Here is a 23,484-nt window from a genome sequence, read left to right as displayed (position 1 = left end):
GCAGACTAAAGCAGTCCTGCCAGGAGTGCACTGTGCCATGTTACGGAGGGGCCATTGGAATTCCTCACACGGTGGGTGCTCTGGGTGCGGGGAATAGCCCACAAGTCACAAATATAAATTTTATTTTTTTTAGTGATTTTAGAGAATGAGGAAGGGAGAGAGAGAGAGAGAGAGAGAGAGAGAGAGAGAGAGAGAGAGAGAGAGAGAGAGAGAAGCATCGATAAGAGAGAAACATTGATCGGCTGCCTCCTGCATGCCCCCTACCAGGAATCGAGCCCACAACCCCAGGCATGTGTCCTGATCAGGAACTGAACTGGTGACCTCTTGGTTCATGGGTCGATGTTCAACCACTGAGCCACACCAGCTGGGCAAAAGTCATACATTTTTAGAATGGGAAGGGGCCTGGACAATTATCTTAATCCAAGCTCCTGGCATTTTTGCTGATGAGGGAAACAAGAGGAGAAGAGGCTAAGAGGTTGGGCCGCCCCGACCCTTCGGCCAAGGTGGGCTCCCTCCCCTTCACCCTCCTTCCTCCTTCTAGTTAGTTCTTTGCCAGAAGTCAGAGAGTCTTCCTCCACTTTCTAAAGCCTTTCGGAGAGAATCTGTCTCCTTTAAAAGGAGATAGAGTGCTCAGCAGCAGCTCAGGAACCAACCACAGGTCTACACGGTCCCAGCCTGCTCTCCACACTCTCCCCAACACGAATCCCCTTTCGGGTCTGGTGTGGGTGGCAGGGGTGACGAAGCATGGCTCTGGCTTGTCCCCTTGTCTGTGCTCTGAGCACTTGGGTTGAAAAGCCCTGTCTCTGCGCCTGCTGCGCCTCTTCTGTGAGTCAGATCCTCATTCCAGAAGGACAGGATCTCAGGGGAGAAGACGAGGAGGAGAGACATCAGTTACTGGCTCAAAACCCAATTGCACCCCACTTATAAGAGCTCAGTTAGAGAAAGCCAGGGGCTGTTGAGTGAGATATTCTCAGTCTGAGCTGTTCCTGAGAGCAGCAAGCACATGTCACTGTCTGAGCGAAGCTCGGGGAATGGTGAGAAACTGTGTCCTGGTGGATTTTCTACAAATCTTTGGTGTAAACAGATTTTTTTTTCTTGCTGTAGCCAAGCCCAACTTTGTACCAAAATGGTCATGGAATATTGGAGCTCGATGGCGCTCAGGAATGATCTGTGCTGGGCGTTTGCTGTCCTTCTCGATCGGTTCTCCCAGCTTCTCTGTTCTGTTCTGGGTCCTGGGAGGCTGGTCTCCATGGCCCACACCCACTGGCTTACCTGTCCTCTGGCTTCTGTTTGGATTTGGCCAATGGGAGGTGCTCACTTCACCATCGTTTGGTGGTTTCCTTAAGCTGGCCCATGCTTCATAATAATCTCCTTATACAAGGTCCCATTTGAGTGCTTAATCTCTTTTCTACAGAGACCTTGAACTGATACATCATCTAATCCAATATGACTACTTTATAGATGAGGAAACTGAGGCCCAGAGAGGCCACTGGCTCTTCCAGTGGCGTTTCCCTCTCCTCCCCCCTTTTCCCAGCCACAGTTGAATCACCACAGGAGACCCTGTGGCCCCAAACACTTGTCCGGGAAGGAGGAAACCTCTGGCACAACAGTCCACGCCGGTCTAATCTGATGGCATGTTTCTAAAACACATTTATTTGAATGGTATTTTGCCCTAACCAGTTTGGCTCAGTGGATAGAGCATCTGTCTGCGGACTGAAGGGTCCCAGGTTCGATTCCAGTCAAAGGCATGTACCTTGGTTACGGGCACATCCCCAGTAGGAGGTGTGCAGGAGGCAGCTGATTGATGTTTCTCTCTCATAGATGTTTCTATCTATCTATCTCCCTCCCTTCCTCTGTAAAAAACTCAGTAAAATATATTTAAAAGAAGAATGGTATTTTATGTGGTATGTGCATAGCATGGAATATTTTTTGGCCTAAAGTGAAGGTAACCCTGTCACATGCAACCACATGGATGAGCCCTGTGGCTGTTAGGCTAGGGCTAGGTGAATAAGCCAGCCCTGCCTGATTCCACTTACATGAGGCGTCTGAAGTAGCCAGGCTCTAGAAGCAGAGAATGGTCGCCAGGGTTAGAGGAGGGAGTAAAGGGGGTGCTATTCAGGGGGTGTGAAGTTTCAGTTCTACAGGATGAAGGCAGTCCTCGAGACCTGCTGTCCAGCTCTGAAACAGTAGTTAACAGCACTGCTACACAGCTACAAATTATTGAAGAAGGCAGGGCTTGTGCTATTTTTTAACCACCCAAAAGAAGCAAAACGTCTTTTAGGAGGTCAGGAGAGTCGTTAGGCGTCTCCTCTGGGAAGACACTGCTAAGGGGGGCACGCCTGGGCCAGCGGAAGTCAGGAAATGCCTCCTTCCTCCAGGGCGGAAGCACCTGGTGCCTGGGTTTAGCTGCAGGAGTGCGAGCTGATTACCCCCCACCATCTCCCAGCCCAGCTCCTGTGTGCTCACCTCTCTACTGCTACCTGTGAGGAGCCAGAATTTCTGGTCATGCCTCTGACCAGGTGTAAGTGAATGAGTGTGTGTGTGTGTGTGTGTGTGTGTGTGTGTGTGTGTGTGTGTGAGAGAGAGAGAGAGAGAGAGAGAGAGAGAGAGAGAGAGAGAGAGAGAGAGAATGTTCTATGACCATTTCCTTAGGGCAGTGACTATATGGTAAACTAAACCACTAAAGGTTATTTGGGATATTTTCCTTTATAAACACCGTGACAAGCCACTTGAAGAGGCATTTTTGGACACTGGTTGCTGTGATGGCTTTCATATGATGCTTTTAAAGAAACTGCCTGTTGCACACAGACAGGTTCTGCTTTGCTAAGTAAAGGGAAGTATATTAGTACTGTCTTAACTGGGTTACTTCTCTGGGCAATTGTTAGGAATACAACTGAGAACAGAAACAGTAAAGAATCATAATGAGAAAAGTGCATGGGCTTTATATCATAAAGCCCATGCACTTTTCTCATAGGTGAAATCCTCTGAGATTTCATAGGGCATGTACCTTGAAATTTCATAGGGCATGTACACTGACTTATTTTAGACATAGCACTTACAATTCTAATTGTCTGCTTTCTCACTCCCTGTATTATTTATTGTTGCATAACAATATTATCACTAAGTTAGCACTTAAACAACACACATCTTTATCCCACAGTTTCTGGGCATGGCTTAGCTGAGTTTAAAGTCTTATGAGGCTGCCATGAAGGTGTGGGCCAGGGATGCAGTCTCATATGAGACCTCGAATAGGTAAAGATCAACTTCTAAGGCCATTCAAGTTAGTGCATCATTCAGTGCCTTGTGGTTATAGGAGTGAGGGTTCGGTTTCATTGTGGTTGTGGAGTAGAATCTACCCTCAGCTGCCACTGGTTGCCCACAAGTTCTTGGTCATGTGGCGCTCCCCACCGTGGCTGACTTCCTGGCTCCAGTGAAGGGAGGGCTGAGTGAACCAGAGTCCTGTGAGGAGAGACTGGGCCCTGTGGCTCCAGGGAGGTAGCTGACGGGACAGCTGCCAGAGTCCCCACAGATAATGCCTCTCCTGAGGTGAGCACTCCATATTTCTCACATTTTAATACTCTGCTACCAAATGTGTGGTACAACCCAAAGCATTTTTTTATTGTAATTGTTCAGGTGCAGTTGTGCTGTAGTTGCATTGCCTATGCATGTATGAATTTGAACATGGAACTTGGTTGCAAGACAACTGAGACCACTTATGGTTTTAGTCAGAGATCCATTTGATGATGATCTGACACTTAGATTTTTTTGCCAACATCAAGACGTGTTGAAAGGTATCAGAAGCTTAGAAGAAAATCAAAGTATAATACTTGAGCACTCTTTTAAGTAATGTAGCATCACTAAGGTTCTTGGTAGCATAGAGGACAATATTGTGTGGAAAAACACAGTTGTTGGACCTTGTGTCAAAACTGATTTAGGAAAGTGGGTTCAGAATGTGATACCTAACCCAAATTAAACTGAAGTCCTTAATTTATTGCATATTTTTCTCTTTAATGAATATACTAAAATCCATATCTAAATAATTCTACTAGAGCTCTTCAGTACCTATAAAATAAAAATTCTAATCTTAGTGTTGTAGGACAGTTTAATTTGCAGCCATTTTTTTTTTCCTTTCTGATTGTAATATAAAATGGTATATTCTCTTACAATAGGTGAATCTGACTACCAATGAAATCTGGTAGTGAAGTAGGAAGCCTATTAAATTATTAGTATGAATTAAAAGATGAGTTGGCCAGCTAAGGACTGAAGAATGAGTTTACCAATTATTTTACTCAATAAATATTTATTAGGCATCTACTGTGAGACCAGTGCTGGGCTAGGCATGAGGATATAGCTGTGAACAAAACAGACATGACCCCCTGGGCTTACGGGGAAGACAAGATATATCGACATATGATGTGACAGAAGTGCCGGCTTCTTTGGAAGTGTAAACAGGGGAGCTTAAGGTGGTCAAGGGAGCAGACAGCCTCCCTGAGGGAGTGGCATTTAAGAGGAACGTGGAAGGATAAGTAGGAGTTGGTCCGAGGGAGGTGAATGGGGGAGGGGGGACGGTAGTCCTGGCAGGAGGAGCCGTGTGTATGAAAGCTGGAAGGTGGCAGGGGGTGATGAGCTGAAGGAAGTCCAGTATTGCTAGATCCAGACAATGGTGCAGAGATGAGAGACAAGGCTGAAGGCTGGAGGAGTTGGTGGGCATCAGGTGATCAAGGGCCTTAAAAGTCATGGGTAAGGGGAAGTTGTGGAAGGGGTTTTTGGGGAGGTGTGGCATGTCATGCTCATCTTTAGCATTATCACTCTGGCCACTGTGCTATATTTCAGGGGCCACAGAGGCAGCATGGCAGTAATCATTCTTAATTGATTAGAGGGATGGAAGCTGGGTTGGGCAGAAGATATCAAATGATCCAAAGGAATCGTGGAGCAAGTTAATAGTCCCCGTCTCTGATTGCTGCCTATGATATTATATTCTTAGTTTCTGATGACCTAAGACAATCACTTTCTTTATTTTTGACAGAGTGACTTCTTCTGACTGAAGCCTTCAGGTGCTTTGAGAAATCTGCTACCAGGTAAATACAGAAAATGTTTTCCTCAGATTTATAAACATTGCTCTTCTCCCAAGACTTGCTATGACCTAACCCAACATTTTATTTAATCCTTGCAATAGCCCTAGGAGGGAATGTACTATTTTATTTTCATCTTATACACAAGGAAATTGAGACACAGAGAGGTTAGGCAATTTGATCAACACGCACAAAGATGTTCATCACAGCATAAATTATAATAGCCAAACAAAACAAAGCAGAGAGAATCTAAATATCCATTGGTGGGCAAATTATATCAAATCAATTATGGTACGTCCTTTGATGAAGGTGCTTTAATAATAATATATTACTCTAAGATTAAGATGTTTCTCTTTTATTTCTTGTTTGTAAAAATAAGTCAGCTCACCTAATGTTAAGTTTATTGAATGCTTTCTAATCTACTGAGGTGATCAAATAGCTTTTATCCTTTATCTGTTCATGGTAATTTACATAATTGATTTTCTAATGTTAAGCTACCTTGCAATGCTGACATAAAATCATGATGCATTATCTTTTCTAAACTTAGCTAGACTTAGTTTGCTAAGTTTTAGTCCTGAGGTTGGACAAATGTTTCTTTTTGGTATTTTTGTCAGGAACAGTTTTCAAAATATTGGAATTACTTGCTACTTAAATGTATAGTTAATGAGAGTAAAACAGTTTGAGCCTGGTGTTTTCTTTGAAGAAAGATTTTTATTTTATTGCAACTGACTTAATTTGTGATTTGTTTAGGTTTTGTATCTATTCTTGAGTCAGCTTGGTGGTGCACGCATATTTCTGTTGGATATGCATGTAGCGAGGAATTTTTTTGGGTTATGGGATAGGTAAATGTTCAGCTTCAGCAAATACTCTCCAACAGTTTTCCAAAAAGGCTTTATTCACTTAAAAATTTACATGCCAACCAGGAATGTATAAGGGTTCTGATTTTTCATGTCCTTTCCAATATAAGATATTTTTCTGGTTTTGTTTGCTTGATTTTTCACTTAAGCTCAAGTGGTGGGTGTGCAGTAGTATCATATTATAGTTTTAATTAGTACTTCCTGTAGATTAATAAAGTTGGGTACTTTTTCATATGTTAATTGACAATTTGGGGATCTTTTTTTATGAAAAGCCCCCTTAAGCCATAAAAAAATGAAGTGTTTATTCAAGTCTTTTGAAAAAAAAATTGAGTTGCCTTGTTGAAATGTCTTTCTCAATGAATTATAGATATTTTTAAATAATACGTATTTTTGAATTTGAGGTCTTGGTAGAGATTCCTTTGCACTTGAATCTTTGAGAAGTAATATTTTACATAAGCAGTGTTTCTTCTTTTTTTTTTGTAACTATACTTTTAATAATGAGATGAAAATTTTTCGAAGTCAAAATATTGTGAAGGTGACTATACTTTAAGAATAAATTAGGATATAGTGCACAAAGTTAAGGCATTTAAATGCACTTTTAGTTAAAGTATTGAATTTAATTGAACAATTATCATTGATGTGCATATTTAAAGCTTCTTATTTTCAAATTCTTCCTTGGCCTTTGCATTCCTAGGACTCAAAAACCTCAACTCTTTTTCATAGCAGTAATTTTTCTGTTGCTTCTTATAAAGGAATTTTTTTAGATCTGTGAAGCCTGCCTCCTCTCCACCTTGTTTTCAGCTCAAGCAGCGGGCTCCTCAATGAAGCTTCTATTTGATGCTTCAAAACCTGGCCCAAAGGGTTCCAATGAGTGTCCACTCCTCTGTCAAGGTTCTGGCCAGGAAACTCTCCACTTCTGAATCTTTCCAACTTTGAAAATTCTAGTTTTCTCCATTTTCTCTCAGCTCCCAAAAAAGGTTAATTTCTGGTTTATCCCAATTCATACCTTTTCCTTTCCTTTGATATCATAAAGAAAGTGCCAGGCTCGATGGCTGGAGTCTGCTTTCTTTTTGTCTTTCCTTTTGCCTTGTGCCCAAGTGTTTTGAATCTCACCCAACCACCTCTGTTAGTGAGAGACATAAAAATCAGAGTTCTGGCAATATCATTAAATTGTTCTAACCTATCTTGTTCCACGGGGGGCTTTCTGAGCAGGTAGATGGAGAAGGGCACAAGGTCAGGTCTCCCACCTGAGTCAGTCCAGGTAAAGAGTTATCTTGGTTGCCTGCTGCCAGTGACTTCTGCCTTCATTTTAATGGTCACTATGAGCTGCAAAGGAGACTGGGAAATGTATCTTTGAGTTGAGCCTATTGCTGCTGCAAAAGAAATCAGGATGGAGCACTAAATGCAGACATCAGACAGGGAGCTAAATATTAGTTTCATTCCCAGTGACCCTGAATGAGAGAATGAGCTCAAATTATGGACAGGATCGGCTATATAATCAGGCCTTCTGTCATACTTGTTGCTGAAATCTTCTTTCATGGAAAAGAAAAAGACATGCTTCTGAGGCCAGAAATAGAGAAAAGGGAGGGTTCCCAGACCCACCTCCATGCACTTTTCCTTACCTAGTCTACACAATTCATGAAGTTACTCCCTTGAGGAGGAGTGAAGGGATGTAGGGGCAGGTAGAAGTCACTTTCCAATAGTTTAAAGAAGATAAACAGTTTTGTTTCATGTGCCAGGAAGGAATGGTGGGATGGAGAGACTAATGCTCCTCCCAATAATTATTACACACACACACACACACACACACACACACACACACACACACACACATCCCCCCCCCCCCCCCCCCCAGCAACTCTCCTCACCGGAGGGGTTGGCGGCATTGGCTCTGGCTTCTCTGCTCAGGTTGCCATCCTTGACTCCTGCTGTCACAGTGATTGGAAACCGGTGACCACCATCCCCGCCCCCGACACAGGCTCAGCTCTGGACTGTGAGCTGACAGCTAATTGTTGCTGCTGATTGCTTTGCTGACTGTGCTTTGTGACTATTTTGGTTTTCCTCGACTGTTCCCTAATTAGAGGAAATGACATCATGTGCTGTCCAATCAACCTCTTGTCAGTCATTATTACATTTGTAGGAGAATCAGGCGGCATTTGGGTTTGTTCCTGGGCCGCTGGTGTGAGGATGGCAGCCTGAGCTGTGGCCCCACTCAGCGCTGAGATGGGTGAGCCACTGGTGTGAGGAAGGGCATCCTCCGTCCCCGGTCCCTGGTTCAGGCAGCAATGCCCACTGAAAGTTCACACCGCACAGGGGCATTGCCCTGACAGGGTGCTCTCTCCTCTCTGAAACGAGGTGTTTCAGGATCCCTTTGGTCCCACAGGGAGAGAGCCTGGCATTTTCCCTTGGGAGAAATACAGCTATGACTTGAGGCTGGCTCCGATGTGGGGATGCTTTAGGGGTGCTATAGTAAGTGAGACTTTACCACATTGCTTGAATTAACAGAAAGAACGATCTTAAGTTATAAAATATTCTGAACTGTAAGATAACTTTGAAGAGCTTTACAGCTCTGGAGGCCACAGAATCACTTTTACCAGCTATTTCTAAGGGGCATTTCTTTCTCAGGCTACTTTGTTGAATGCTTTGCTTAGAACAGCTGTGATCATTTGCACATAAACATTTTGTGGACGTTTCCAAAATCAATTTATTTGTGGAATGAGTCTAGATCCTTCTTTTTTCTAATTTCTTGTTTTGGGTCTGAATTCATTGCTAAAAGGATTTATTGAGCCTGCTAGGGTCTCCTCAGGCTTCACAAAGCAAAGTCCTTGCCTGAGAGGAACTTACATTGGAATTGGGAAATGAACGTTCTTCAGTGGTCTTTTCCTCAGGTCTCTTAAAGCCATCTATGTGCTTCTGTGGTTTTTCTCCAGGTGTGTGCAGTGTTGGAGCAGAGAACACAGAATACAGGATTATCTAGGGCTGTAAAGAAAAGGGGACAAAGATTTCATGGGCTTTATGGAGAGACCATAAGTGTCTCAGAAGGAAGGGAGGCCAACGTGCGTCTCCCTCTTTCTCTCTCTCTCTCTCTCTCTCTCTCTCTCTCTCTCTCTCTCTCTCTCTCTCTCTCTCTCTCTGTGTGTGTGTGTGTGTGTTGTTTTTGAATCTTGAAGATGGAGAAAATGCTTACAGGACATGGTGGGTAGGTAAAGGCCAAAGATGGGAGATCTCCACGAAGACGAAGAAGCAGAGAGGGGGTAAGAGGCAAGAGATACACAATGACGTTTCCTGGAGGGTCTGTCTTGTCTTCTCAGTGAAAAGGTGAAAAAGGACCAGGCACAGTGTTTCCTTTGTGTCTCTTTCATAGCACGTGCTTCCTAAACATTTCCTGAAGAAAGCCAGCTTACCTCTGTGCTGGGTGAGGATCATTTGGAGTCAATGATCAACTTTTTCTCATGTATATGGATATAATAGAGGCGTTCATTGGTTCATGATATGATCTAGCGGTATTATGAACACACACACACACACACACACACACACACACACACACACTATGATGAAGAGGAAGTCTCCACCATTTGACATCTGTTCTTTACTTTTCAGGTGAAGGGAAAGTATTATTTCAGAGAGAGAGTCTGGGGAGATGGCTTGGGGAGTCCTCAGAATCCCACATTCTGGATGTGGTTTTGCGTTACCGGTAAAGCCAAAAATACTGTTCCTTCCCATAGACCAGTGTTTCCCAAAGTGTGGTACGCATATCCCCAGGGGTACGGGAAGAGTTTGGTGGGGATATACACTGCACCTTGCTTAGCTGCGCCTAATTCTACGTTCTCATGAGTACGAGGGGTACTCAGCATTACGAAAATTATAGAAGGGGTACACATATGTCAAAAGTTTGGGAAACACTGCAGACCAATAGTTCTCTTTTCACTCTTCATGATTTTTCAGGCTCATTGCATTTAAAGGCCCACCTGAGCAACTTACTCTTTCTGATCTTAACTACTGTTCCCTCTGTTCAACATCCAACTTTCTCTCATGTTTATATTGAGCTCAAACAAACAAACAAACAAACAAAAAAACTTCACTAAAGGCTTCTACCGTTGAAGTCACAGCAAAAACGAGAGACTAAACATTTTAATTTTGGAGTGAAAACTAAAACTTTACGATATAATTTCTGTATATTCTTGTTTATTGTGTAATTAGCTTGCTGCTGCCTGGACACCACTGGGAGTTCTTTGCAGTGGTGTCTTACATTCTCCTGGCTGCCCACGCGCTGGCCCAGGGCTGGGACACGGTAGAGGCTCGTAGGTGTACGTGCACCTGACATGAATATGTCGTATGTTCGGTTTGAACATACCAGCAGTGCCTCTAACGCGTGTTTCTTAGGTAACATCTTCCTTAAGCTGTGCCCCAGACACAACAGACCTGACCAGAATCATGCGGTTACCATGGCATCCGAAGAGGGCCCTTAGCTCATCGACTTCTCCAGACAGGAAGATGGGAAGCTGTTCTGATAGAACATTTTCTACTTTAGAAGCTGAGAATAGATACTGCATTTATCTGAAACAGCAAATGTGATTTTCGAAACTTCTCTCTGGCATTATCTTTTTAAGATATTTGCTGAAAGCTGCTCACAGGTTTCTATGCTGCGGCACTGACTCGCAGAAGCTCCCCTTTCATCTCGATCTGGAAGCTTCTTTTTCAATAAAATAGAAACGTGAATGGTGCTAGCTAAGAAATTGCTTTGAGTTTCACAGAAGAGTTGAAGTCACTGAGCTCTTTTGTGTTCCGGGAGAGGGAAGAGAAAATGGGTCCACCTTGAATAAAATGGCAGGCCTGCTTTCTTCCTATGCAACTTCTCCCAAACAGTTCTTTGATGTTAATCGAATTCGCATCAATTGCTAACTCCAAAGCAGCAGAGCTTAGATCTTTGGAAGGATTGCTTTTTATGAAGTCCTAGTCTCTGAAATTTCTGCTTATTGGCAAGGCCACCGAGCCACTAACTTTTAGCTTGAGAGTTAGTAGGCAGGGACTATTGAAGGCATTCATGTCTATTGCTTGACATATGGACAGGGTGTGGCAAAGTAGGTTTACAGTTGTGAGTATATGAAACACAGAGTTTATTCTTGCATTATTACTTATTAAATATTGTATTATTTCCCAAACAGCTGTAAGCCTACTTTTTCTCCACCCTGTATAACACTTTGCAAGATTCAAAGCATTTTTGCATCCATGTTTGTAACAACTGCCTTAAGGCAGAGAGATGAGTTTTATTTAATTTTTTTAATGCCCATTTTTTTGAACGAGGGGATTGAGGGTCAGAAAGATTATGCCTCCTTTAAAACAAGTTCTTACCAGGAGGTGGGCCTGGAATTAAAGCCTACTTTTCTTGTTCCCGACTCAGTCGATTTGCTCTGTCACGATGGACAGCGTGAGGATGGTAAGGGGGAATCTATAGGTGGTTGGGTAATTAGCTGTATAATTGTATGTCTCCTGCTTTAACTTAAAGCTCTCCAAAGGTATTTATTCATATAGTCCCAGTGCCTAGAATACATAGTAGCTGCTCAGTTAACATTTTTATTAATAAATGAGCAATACTAGTGCCAACATATCTACCTACCCACTTCTTTCACATTCCAGTGGCATAGAAAATGTTGAATGTAAGAATAACTATACTAACTAAAGGGCAATATGCTAATTAGACCTGGTCGACCGGCCATCTTCCAGATGTCCAACTTCCTTCTGGAAAAGCCATGGTGGTGGGGGCCGAGGCAGAGGCAGTTAGGGGTGATCAGGCCAGCAGGGGTGATCAGGCCAGCAGAGGAGAGCCATTGGGAGTGAGATCAGGCTGGCAGTTAGGGGTGATCAGGCAGGCAGGCAGAGGGGTTAGGGGCAATCAGTCAGGCAGGCAGAGGCAATTAGGGGCTATCAGGCAGGCAGGCAGGTGAATGGTTAGGAGCCAGCGGTACTATTGAATAGATTTTGAGAGGGATGTCCAACTCCTATATGGGTCTGGCCTAAACTGGCAGTCAGACATCCCCCAAGGGGTCCCTGATTGGAGAGGGTACAGGCTGGGCTGAGGGACTCCCTCTCCTTGCATGAATTTTGTGCATCAGGCCTCTAGTATTTACAATAAATAGGCAAAGATATGGGCATAGTGAAGAGCACAAGTTGTCATCCATCAAAGTAAAGGGTAAACAACACTGAACTGAGCTGCTGAAAAATACAGACAAGATGAAAAATAGAGCTCCTGCTTTCTGGGAGCTTAAATTCAGCATAGAGAGACAGAATACCCCACCATGGCTGAGGAAAATCACTATCCAGGGGCCAGGTCGGCCCCGCCCTCTCAGAAACTCAAAGTTAGGGGAAAGACACACATTGCAGAAACCTTGGTTTCAGAGGGAGGAGGAAGTGGAAGAACTGTCACTTCTTTGTTTGGTTCTATAATTACCTGTACCTCTTCAAGGTTTTTATGCAAGAAGCTAAATGCAGCAACTGGTCTGATCAAGGGATGAATCATTCTAATTAACTGGAATAGAAGGTGAACTTTGACAAAGCTTCAATCAGCTCCTTTCTTTAAAGTGTAGTAATTGTGCTGTAATTTAGCATCAGGGAATAATTATTTCCACCCTTATCTCAACCAGAACCAATAATTTCCAAGTCTTTTAGGGACTTCTCAAGGTTTAGTTCTTAAACCACCTGCTTGAGTATCCACTGATGAAATTCTGATTCGGAGGGGAGAGGGGGGTTATGCAGGGTCTGGGAATCTGCCTCTTTTTTAAAAAAATAAACATTTTATTTTGCAGTCTTATATAATAAAGCCTAATATGCAAATTGTCCCCTCAACTGGGAGTTCGACTGGGGGTTTGACCAGGGGGTGGGACTGGCCAGCCAACCACAGGAAGGGAGGCCCTGGCCAGCGGCAGGCAGCTGCCAAGGGAAGGGAAGCCCTGGCCGGCAGCTGGCAGTCACTAGGGACCCTACCCTGCCTGTGCACAAATTTTGTGCACTGGGCCTTTAGTAAAACAATTTTTTTTGCCTCTAGTAATTTTATAATAACAGAAAAGTTGCAAAGATGGTATATTATAGAAAGATCCAATATTCCCTTCACCTCGCTTCCCCTAGTGTTAATTTCTTATATAGCCAGAATATATTTGTCAGAATTAATAAATTAATATCAGTACGTAATATTAAGCTACAGACTCTATTCAAGTTTCACAAGTGTTACACTAACATCCTTTTCCTGTTCAACCCAGGACGTCACTTTACATTTTGTCATCATGACCCCTTAGTTTCCTTGGACCTATGACCTTTATCTTTCCTGCAGTATCGCGAATTAAATGAGTCTTGCCTTGAATCTCCCCAGGTGGTTCTCAGACACTAGGATTCTACCCCATCGCTCTTCCAAAGGCAGGGACAGACCCTGGGCACACCTGTCCGGGGGCTAAGCAGCATGTGCTGGAGGACCGCCCCTTGCCTGAGTGGTACCTTGTGTTTGTCATCGTACATCATGCCCTGGTCAGTCAGGGACCAGCAGGAAACAGAAGGCACACTCTAAAGGAGCCAGAGAGAATTTAGAAAAAGGGCTATTTACAGGGGTGGAGGCAGGGTGAAAGGAACAAGTAAGGGATATTAAGGCAGCCTGGCACTTTGAGCACTGAAAAGCCTTCACTGTTTGGGACAGGGTGAGAAGAACAGGAGTCAGTCATCCAGGGAGGCAGCAGTCAGGACGTGTAGTTGGAGATCCAGTCACTGCCAGGACTTCAGGATTCCCAAGGTGCTGAGGATGTGGAGGAGGGCAGGCTCTGGTCTTCATCTCCTCTTCCCCAGGTTCCTGCTGGCGCCTCCCATTGGTGGAACTGAGGGCTGGCAACGGATGAACCGATGAACCGTTTCTGGGCACAGAGGAGGGAGAGAAGAATGGAGGGAGGGTCTGGAGAGGGGATTAAGGAGGGATTAGAGTGAGAATAACCTGCACCCTGTTAAAGCACAACGCAGGAGAGAGAGCCTGATGCGTCCATTTGCCCCTGTGTTAAAACATGTGCTCTGCTTATTAAGTCTTAGCTACTGTGTTATTAGGGGCCCATGGCTTAATGAAAAAAGGGGGAGCCCAATAAAAACATTACGTGTAGCCTTGGAAACTGTACAATTAGTCAACTTGTTGCAAATCCAACAAATTGTTTGGTGGGTTAATGATATAAAGAGAACTGTGGCCTCCAGCCAAATAGCTAGATATCCAGCTTGAAGAACAAAAAGGACCATCTGAGATAGTCTTAGAGTGATACCGGGTTTTAAGAGTGTCATGTACCACCTTGTATGATTTGGATAAAACAGTGCTTTTTTGTTTGTTTTGTTACTTGAGTCTAGTTTTTGAAAGACGACAGATATCTTTCTCTTTCCTGCAGTATCACGAATTAAATTCTGGGTGCCAAAGAAGAAAAATTAGAAAATGTTCCCTTTCTTTTTGTACTTGCAAAAGAATAAGAGTGGAAAAAAAAGCTCATCTTTCTCAGGCATCCATGTGACTTATGAAGAATCACTAGTCTTTAGAACTGGGCTTTTCTGGGTTTTATCCAACGGTTATTTTTGTTTTAATATATTCTTACTGATTTCAGAGAGGAAGGGAGAGGGAGAAAGAGATAGAAATATCAATGATGAGAAGGAATCATTGATTGACTGCCTCCTGCACGCCCGCTACTGGGAATTGAGCCCACAACCCAGTCACGTGTCCTGACCGGGGATTAAACTGTGACCTCCTGGTTCATAGGTTGACACTCCACTACAGAACCACACTGGCCTGGTTGGTTTCTGTTTATTTGTTTGCTTGTTTGTTTGTTTTGATGCTGAGGAAGAAATGAGTGAGATTTTCTTCTCCCTCCTTACAAAAAAGAAGTAGGTGTTAGAAGAAGGAATATTAGCCATGTTTTGCTATTTTTTTAATATTAAGTTTTATATTAAATATGTTGTTTGCCAAAACAGAAAGGTTGGTGGAGGTTTGCTGTGTTCATGCATGGGTTTTTTTTTTTTTTTTTTTTTTTTTTTTTTTTTTTTTTATAGATGTTGGTCTTTTGTGTTTGCTCACTGTCCTTAGCCAGGAAGCAAGCACTTCTATATTTATTTTGCAAAGTGGTTGTATTGGGATCTTGGCACGAATCAGTATCGACCTCTGAGGGATTGAAGGAAGAGAATTTAATGAGGGCACGATTGCTGCACCAGTGGGCAGGGTCACAGGAACAAACAAGGGATGGTCCAGTATCCAGGACCAGCAGCAAAGGGGAGCCATTGCCGTCCCCAGGCCAAAGGGACAAGAGTAGCAAGTGGTGGGGTGCAGTGAGGGCTGTGACCATGGAGGAAGGGCCACTTGACAGAAGCCTACGCTGTGAAGGGACATAGCTGTTTTCAGACACTGCAGTGAAACGGTAGAGGAAACAGCACCCCATCTTTGGCTGGGGCCCCCTGTTAGTCAAACCCAACCGGAAGCTGGAGTATAGATGACATGGGGGCAGGAGAGGGTGGAGTATGGTTGGGTGTGTTGCTGATGGTGAATAACCAGCAAAATGGTCCATTGCATTTAAGCTCCCCAAATAATGACTGTGGCACTAAGCTTGGAGGAGATGCAAACTACTGCATTAAATTAATGAGCGCTTCCATTTTCAAAGGATCAGGTTTACTGTTTTTAAAAGCTGACCATTCCCCTATTGAGCTGTGGTTTGCCGCTCTGTTGACTAATGAGTTTGCCCACCACTGCCCTAGCTTGTTCTGAAGTTTTAGTGCATAAAGACCCCGTTATCTTGAGTTTTCTTATCCTCACTGTGTCCGAAGAAAGGTGTTGACCTTCAACAAAGGCAAAGCCTGAATTTGACCTCCAGGGGCCCTGAGGGAGGGGGACCAGACTAGCTGTTGTTATTGGTTGCCCCAACTGGCATTTTCAGAGTTAAAAATGGTCATCGTAACATGTATGCTCTGATTTTCTTAATGGTTTGTTTCTGTTGGAGCGAAATGTAATTACTAAACAATCATTTCCAGTTGTGCATTGATTAGTTGTGCATGAATTACCTAATAAAAATAGACCCCGATAACCAGGTGGTAAAAAAGCTCATTTCTGGGAATACATCCACTCTAGTCCACACTCCCCAGTTGAAAATAAAAAGAAAAACATCAAAACAATCTTGCACACTCTCGCTAGTTTAACAAATCTGACCTCAGGATCATGTAAGAAATTTTGCAGGGCGGCTCAGAGAAATGGGGTTGACAGTAGATTGGCTACAGCAGTTCCAGTGAAGGCACCTGAAGACGTTCTCTTTAGCCAGGGCTTCTTAGGAAGTGACAAACCCGCAGTGGCCGGAAGACTCCTGGAGGGGAAATTCATATTTGATTTCCCTTTTCCTCATGGACTCTCTTTCTGAAATACTTTCCATCCAATCTTTAAATATGATGCTGTGGAAGCTTATCTGGCTCATTTTTGCTGTGATATTTTTGTCCTATTTAAGCCCACTTTCCTTTCCATATTTGTAATGGATTCTTGGGCAAAGCTACTTTCATCATGCTCTTTAAAAATATGGCATTTATTTATTTGCATCTCTTAGTTTGCACTGTTATTAATTTTGACTGTGTTTCCTGTTTCCCTAGCTTAGACAAATGTCCAGCCTGGCTTGGTCTTCCGCCATATTGGCCGATCTCTTTATATCATAAAAATGTTAAGTAGAAAGGTCAAATATTGGTCATAAACTATTCATTCTTGTGGTCAGTTGGTTTAAAGTTCAAGGATCTTTGACTCTCGTAGCGTAAATGAGTTGAATTGCAATTTTGAGCAAAGATAAAGAAAAACAATCTGTCAATCATGCTTTATGAAGAGAATGTCATCTCTTTGAGTAGCTAGAATCAATAATCTGTGATAGTTAATTACTCTAAGTGAATACAAAGACCGTTTTGTCATGATTGAATTGACCGGTGCAAGGTATTAGAGCAGGTAGGTAGTGATTGATGCAATGTCATGCTAGCTTGCTTTAACCTAAGTTAAGAATCCACGATAATAGGCATTAGCACTGATGTAAAGATAGTCTCTATCCTTCAGAGCTATTGCTATCTGTGTCAAGATCATTTTCCAAATCACTGTGGTGGCAAACATGGATGCATCTTTAACTCTGGTGCCTTCCATGCTCCCTCAAATTCAATTAATCCCCATGGTGGACTCTTCTAGTCTTGCAAGGTAGAGTCATTTCCTCTTCCATTGTTACCTCCATGGGCAATGGCCTGGTTATCGAGGCAACCTTCTGCAAACTGTCTGCTCATAGTTTTTCCTTGCTTCCAGAAAGTAAGTTTCCTAGACCATGATATTTATCAGAATCTGCCTCTGCTCAGAAACTCTCTGCCAGTTATTAGGTACAGAGTAAACTCCCTGTCTGTACATAACCAATGAAGGAATTTCTGTGAGCCACTGCTGTGGGCAGGGCTCTGATAGGTGCTGTGGGAACTCAGACCACGTCCACCTGCTTGTTCATGGTGTCCTCGATTAATTGGTTCCTATAGAGCAGGAACTATACTTGGTGTATATGTAATGCACAGCACTAAGACTGGCTTTTGATCAGCATCATGATTACATATTGTCAGCTGTGGATGGTTTTTTATTTTTTTTAAATTAATTTAAAAATATATATATTTTATTGATTTTTACAGAGAGGAAGAGAGAGGGATAGAGAGTTAGAAACATCAATGAGAGAGAATCATTGATCAGCTGCCTCCTGCACACCCCCTACTGGGGATGTGCTTGCAACCAAGGTATATGTCCTTGAACGGAATCGGACCCAGGACCCTTCAGTCCACAGGCCGACGCTCTATCCACTGAGCCAAACCTCTTAGGGCCTGAACCCGGTCTTGCTCTGCTGACATCAAAACCTCTGCCCTCCCTGAGCTTCCTTACCCCCACTTGCCAGTGGGGAGAACTGAGGCTCATGAGTGAGTTCTACTTGTTTCAAGTAGATCCCCACTGCAGACCTCTGCCTGTTTCAAAATTATCTTTTCTCACCAAGTTTTATTGAAGATTTCAGGGCTAGGGTTTTGGTACTAGTGGGATCTCAATGGAAATAGATCCGTGTTGACTTCCTTTCTTCTCAAATGTCCTGTGCAAAGATGCAAGGGTCTCAGCCTGGTGGGAGCAAGTAGCATCGGCAGCTTTCCTACAAGAGATGAGGGCACCTGATCGTGCACAGCGGTTGGGACAAGGCTGTGTCAATGCGTGGTCTGTCTGACTTGTCCCACGGAGGCTACTCAGGACGCCATCAGAATTGGAGAAGATGAATATTTCTATAAAAAGAGTATGTTGTCTATGCGATGCCAGGCAAGAGAAGATGATTCAGTGTGCCCTTTGCCACCCTTAGAAAAATAACAAAGTATGTCTTCCTTTCTACTTAAAACCAAAATAAACCACTTCCTACTACTGTCATTCTCAGAGCTAAATTAAAACCAAACTGAGATGGAGAGAGAGGATATTTTCATTTAGGACAGAGAAAATCAAACGGGTAAGACAAGCAGTTGTTGGTCTGAGGGCCTGGCCCGCAGTGGTCATTCAGAGACTGTCAGTTCATTCACTGTCTGCTGAGCGGAGTCTGTACCCTAAACTGCTTTTGTGGTGTCTGTTATTAAAGTGATAGCTGGAAGCGGGGTTTAGGAGACTGTCATTTGCCCAGTGCCATGACAGTCTGAGAGAATATGGCTTAGAGACAAGAATACAGAGTGTGACATTTCCTAAAATCTCCCCCAGGTTTCTTTCTACAGAGTTGATTTGCATTCCTTTAGATTAAATTAAAGCAGGATGTTTTTTTGTCCTCTTCCCTGACTTCCTCAAAGCTGCGTCAATCATGCCTCCTCCATCGCCCCATACTTTCTCTGGCAAGGCACTCCTCACATTCTATGAGAATTGCCTTCGCTGTGCATCTTTTTGCAGATCAGGACTGTTGTAATCTGTATCCCAAATGGTGTCTGGCACATAGTTGGGGCTCCTATGTGGAGTGAATGAGTGAAAGAGGGAGCGAATGAGTGGGGTTAAGGTGTTACGTTTCTCTCCTCTTCTGCATGTTTGTTAAATAAAAAACCAGGTTTAATTCCTCAGGCGATCACACAGGCTCTCAACAAAAGCACTGGCACTTCCCCTGTTGCCCCAGACATGCTGGGACTGGTATTGAAAGAAATGTGTTGTGAAAGGTTTTATTAGCCCTCTGAATGTAGTTGTCAGAGAATGTTAAATTCATCAGGCTTCAAAGCCAGAAAAATAAGTGCAAATGCTTTTTCTTGGTATTTCTGTACTAGAATTAAGGAGGATGAGAGAGGCCAGGCCCAGATCTTAGTAAACTGGGGGGAGGAAAAGAGGGCATGCAATGAAGATGCTAGTCTAGTTGGATGAGGGTTAGAGGGTTAATCTCATGAAGTCATTTCATCTGAGCCAAATGAAGGAGTTTGAGAGCTTGGAGAAGCAAGTGGCTTAGCCTGGAATGCATCAGTAAGCACAGCCCACTGCTCTAAGGGCAGCGATGTCTTCTGGGCCCTTTAAGCTGGATGTGGACACTTCCGAATTGGTATCAGTACTCAGGGCTTTTATCATTCAATACTATTTCCTAAAGTTCCCCCCAAATTTCACCATCATTATTTCAAACAAAGTCACTTTATTCTCTTAAATCAACATGCTCCATTATTTTTACTATTATAAATGTTGCCATGAGCATCTTCTTGTGTATAGTGTTTTTTTTTTTTGTTTGTTTGTTTTGTTTTTTATAAATTAGTAACACAATAAAGGGAATAAACTTCATTCAAATATATTTTTAAATTGATTCAGAGAGGAAGGAAGAGGAAGAGAGCGATAGAGATATCAATGATGAGAGAGAATCATTGATTGGCTGCCTCCTGCACACCCCCACTGGGGATCAAGCCTGCAACCCAGGAATGTGCCCTTGACCAGAACTGAACCCGGGACCCTTCAGTACATGGACCTATGCTCTATCCACCAAGATGGAGACACTGAACCAGAAAATGTTTTAAGCAACATTCTCAGTGTCACACAGTTAAGTGACAGAGCTCGGATTTGAAGAAGGTGGTCTGGCTTTAGAGTTTGAGTTCTTAATTGCAGTACTATACTTCTTCATTTCTATTTTAACACATCTGGTCGTTATTATACACATACACACATACATATTTTTTTCCCGTATTTTATAAAAATATAGAACTGTGTCAGTCTTCTTACCATGGAGCTGCTTTTATGACTTCTTGTTTTGAGGAAGGCCTGTTTTGACAAGGTCAGTGGAAAAATAGAAACTATCTGAAAATCTGGAACACAACTCTAGTGAAAAAGGATTTATTTGCTAGTACATTGACAGGGAGCAGCCGCTGAGCCTCTTAAAAGAAAAGGGCTGGTTATTTAAATAGCTTTTTATCAATTTCTCGAGCAAATGCATGCATCTTGCCTATGTTCTGGGTTTGTTTTTAATGCACTAGCTTTCATCTTTGGAATTTTTCTTTCAGATATGCCAATTACTTGGTCTGGCTCGTTGCTTTCAGCTCAGAGACAGTATATGATGCAATGCTCTGATAAGAATCCCCTTCTCCTTTGGAAAAATTGCTTGCAAGCTAGACACATGAACACATCTTTTCCTAGTCCGAGGCAAACTAAGGATTATTGTTTGTTTGTTTTGCCTGAGAAGAAAATGCCTAGCCATTTAGCTCACTCTTCACAGGACACATTTACTATAAAAACATTATTCAGGTTCAGTTTGAAACACTGCCTATCAAAGAGAAGTGCGGATTGGGGAATGGCAACAGCCCTCTGGTTTGTTGTCGTGGAAAGAATGCAGGGAAAGGAGACCCGAGACTTGAGGTCAAGGTCATTTCTGCTGATATCCAGCTGCTTTGGGCTCATCACTTATCCTCTCTGAGTTTTACTATCTTCATCTACAAAATGAAGGTTTACATTAAAAAGTTTCTGTGCCTTTCTTCATATGTAATAAGCACTAGAGGAATTTCTATGCTGGATAATCCTCAAGATCCTGCCCATTCTGGGATGGCAGGAGTCAAAGGGTCCCTGAGAATATCTAATACGGCATCGGTGGCTACCCTTCTATTCCTCACTCCCCCCATTTCTTACTAATCCCAGCTGCCTGGCTTGGGCTCGGAATTAAAGATTCACGTTTTAGGATTAGGCAGTGTTTAAAGTAAAAATATTGCTAGAATAAACTTTGTGAGCTATTTGCCATATTTTTTAGTTCATTTAACTAATCCAATAAGCAGTCATTTAGCACATAAAATATTTAAGATACTGAGTGGGGCTCTGGGCGTGTTTGGAGTGCTGGGGAGGAATGGGAAGATGAAGCAGATATGGGCCTGCAACTTGAAGGATCCCTACTGGTAATGAGGTGGAGAATGGGCAAATCTGCATCAATGTCAGAGGCACATGAGTGCCAGAAAGAGCAGGATTTCTGTCAGCTGCAGTGGTTGGGAATTTTTTTATTTATTTTAAATTAGAGATCAGGTTCGAATATGGCTTTGAAAGATGATTGATAAAAAAGACATGAAAGGCAATGACTTGGCATGAATGAAAGCTTAGAGGAGGGAATTTCCAGGGCAGGTTGGGAAATATAGTTCAATGTTTAAGTTGAAGCCATGGTACGGTAAAAGGCAGACAAAGAAAATGGAATTTAATACAGTAAGTTAACGGGAGTGAGCATTCATCTTGAACAAGAGAGAGAGAGATGCTGATGCTGAATTTTGGGAACTTCACCTGCCAGGGTGTGTAGCATAGTTGGCAGCCCTCTGTCTTCAGAGTTTCGATCAGATTTGATCTGATGTCCTTCTAGGAAGAAGTGTTGACTATAAATAATCTCGTCAGCAAAAATAAGCAACTTGGGAGGGAAAATGAAATATTTAAGCGTTCTTAAAGTGAAGGGATAGGGATTGGCATGTTGGACTCCAGGCCAAGCATGTCAAACTTGCAGCCCACAGGTCGTATGTCGTGTTTATTTCGCCCGTGTTAGTCTTTGAGTTTGACATGCTTGCTCTAGGCCCACCATCAGCATTCACCCGCTTTCCTCCTCCAATTATTCTAGCCCTTAAAAATGAGTAAAATATCAAACTGTAAAAGGTCACAGGGTTTGGGGGGTTATATTTAGGTTATCATCATTTAAAAAATATGAAAACTAAAGAATCTGCCTTATTCCTCATTTCTCTGTCCTCTCATTAGATGAGGACATTCTTAACAGGTTACATATTGGGATTATGGGACAAGTTTCTGAGTCTGGCTATCTATTGCTGCATAACAAATCACCCCAAAACCTAGGGGGTTAACACAACAATCATTTATTTGCCTCATGAATCTCCAATCTGAGCTGGGTTTGGTGGGAGGGCTCATCTCTGCTCCACATGGCATCAGCTGGGACAGGTCAACTGGAGGCTGGAGGGCCCACTTCCAAGATGGTTCACCCACGTGGCTAGTAAGTGGATCCTGTTGTTAGCTGGGAGCTTAGGGTGGAGGAATTGCTAGAGGGTTGGGCGAGGGATTCTGGTTCTTCTTCACTTGGCTTGGCTTCCATGTGGCATGATGGATGAGTTCCCAAAATGAACACCTCAAACGAGAAAAAGAGAGAGGAAGAGAAAGAACAAGCAAACAAGCCAGGCAGAAGCGGTATCGCTCTTTTGACCTAAATTTGCATGTCACCAGAATAACTTCAACCACAAGTAGAAGTGAGTAACATAACTCCTCCTATATTTAAGAGGAGGGGAATTCAACTCCACCCCTAGGTGTGAGAAATGTCATAGAATTTGCCAACATGTTTTAAAGCCACCACAGCATCCATAGGATTTTCTCTTCCCCTCCCAGTTCCTCTTTAATTGTATCTTTAAATGTTCATAGGAGTGGACCTAGAATGTCATCTAGTACAAGGTCACATGTAGCTGAGAGAGGCTGGATTTGGGGGACAGTGACATAAAGGAGAGAACTTGCCCTCACAAAACAGATATATCCAACCTCCCAAGATGCCACGGTGGAACTTCTGGTTGAATGGAGAAGCAAGAGGTAATATCATCACTGCTCCATTAGACTCCTTTTGTTGTTGTCCAGTTAGTCTCCTTGGATAAAAGGGCAGGATAGTTGATGGAATAATCCATATAGGCCAGAAATGGAAAAATGCCTTTATAGGATGGCCTTCATCTTTGAAGCTGGTATTGAAATGGCAGTTGGACTAAAGGGAACATGGGATATTCTTTAGAGGTACTTTACACTCTAATAAAATAGGTAATCTCTGGATGGGCCCTTCAGCTACCTAGTTTCATAACATCTATCTATGTCTCTAACTCTGGTATCTTCTGTCACCATTTACTCAGAGGGCTGTATCTATAAGAGGTATTCTGGCTCCCAAATCATGTGGGATGCCTGTGCTCCCAGCAGAGATGAGAAGCTGAGCTGCAAATATATGATCTGAGATGATGGCAGAAGTTCCCTGGGTAGACCTGTCTCAGAGACACAGAGTCAATCCTAAAAGGCCTTCTCTGTGATTCGAAAGGCAAGTGCTGGTTTC

At 43.0% G+C, this 23,484-nt stretch overlaps 1 protein-coding gene across 7 annotated transcripts in view; it reads left to right on the top strand.

Annotated features, from left to right (window-relative positions):
• The window catches only part of NCALD (neurocalcin delta), a 266,396-nt gene that overhangs the window by 68,016 nt on the left and 174,896 nt on the right, over nt 1–23,484 (top strand). For all 7 annotated transcript variants that reach the window (XM_084864608.1, XM_084864605.1, XM_084864604.1 and 4 more), the window contains exon 2: nt 5,027–5,078. The gene's annotated coding sequence lies outside the window, so the exon portion shown is untranslated. The remainder of the gene's footprint in view (nt 1–5,026; nt 5,079–23,484) is intronic.

Source organism: Pipistrellus hanaki, assembly GCF_964339955.1.
Source record: "Pipistrellus hanaki genome assembly, chromosome: 17".
Lineage (NCBI taxonomy): Eukaryota > Metazoa > Chordata > Mammalia > Chiroptera > Vespertilionidae > Pipistrellus > Pipistrellus hanaki.
Note: the sequence above shows the minus strand (reverse complement) of the source record. Positions and strands in the feature narration are given on the sequence as shown.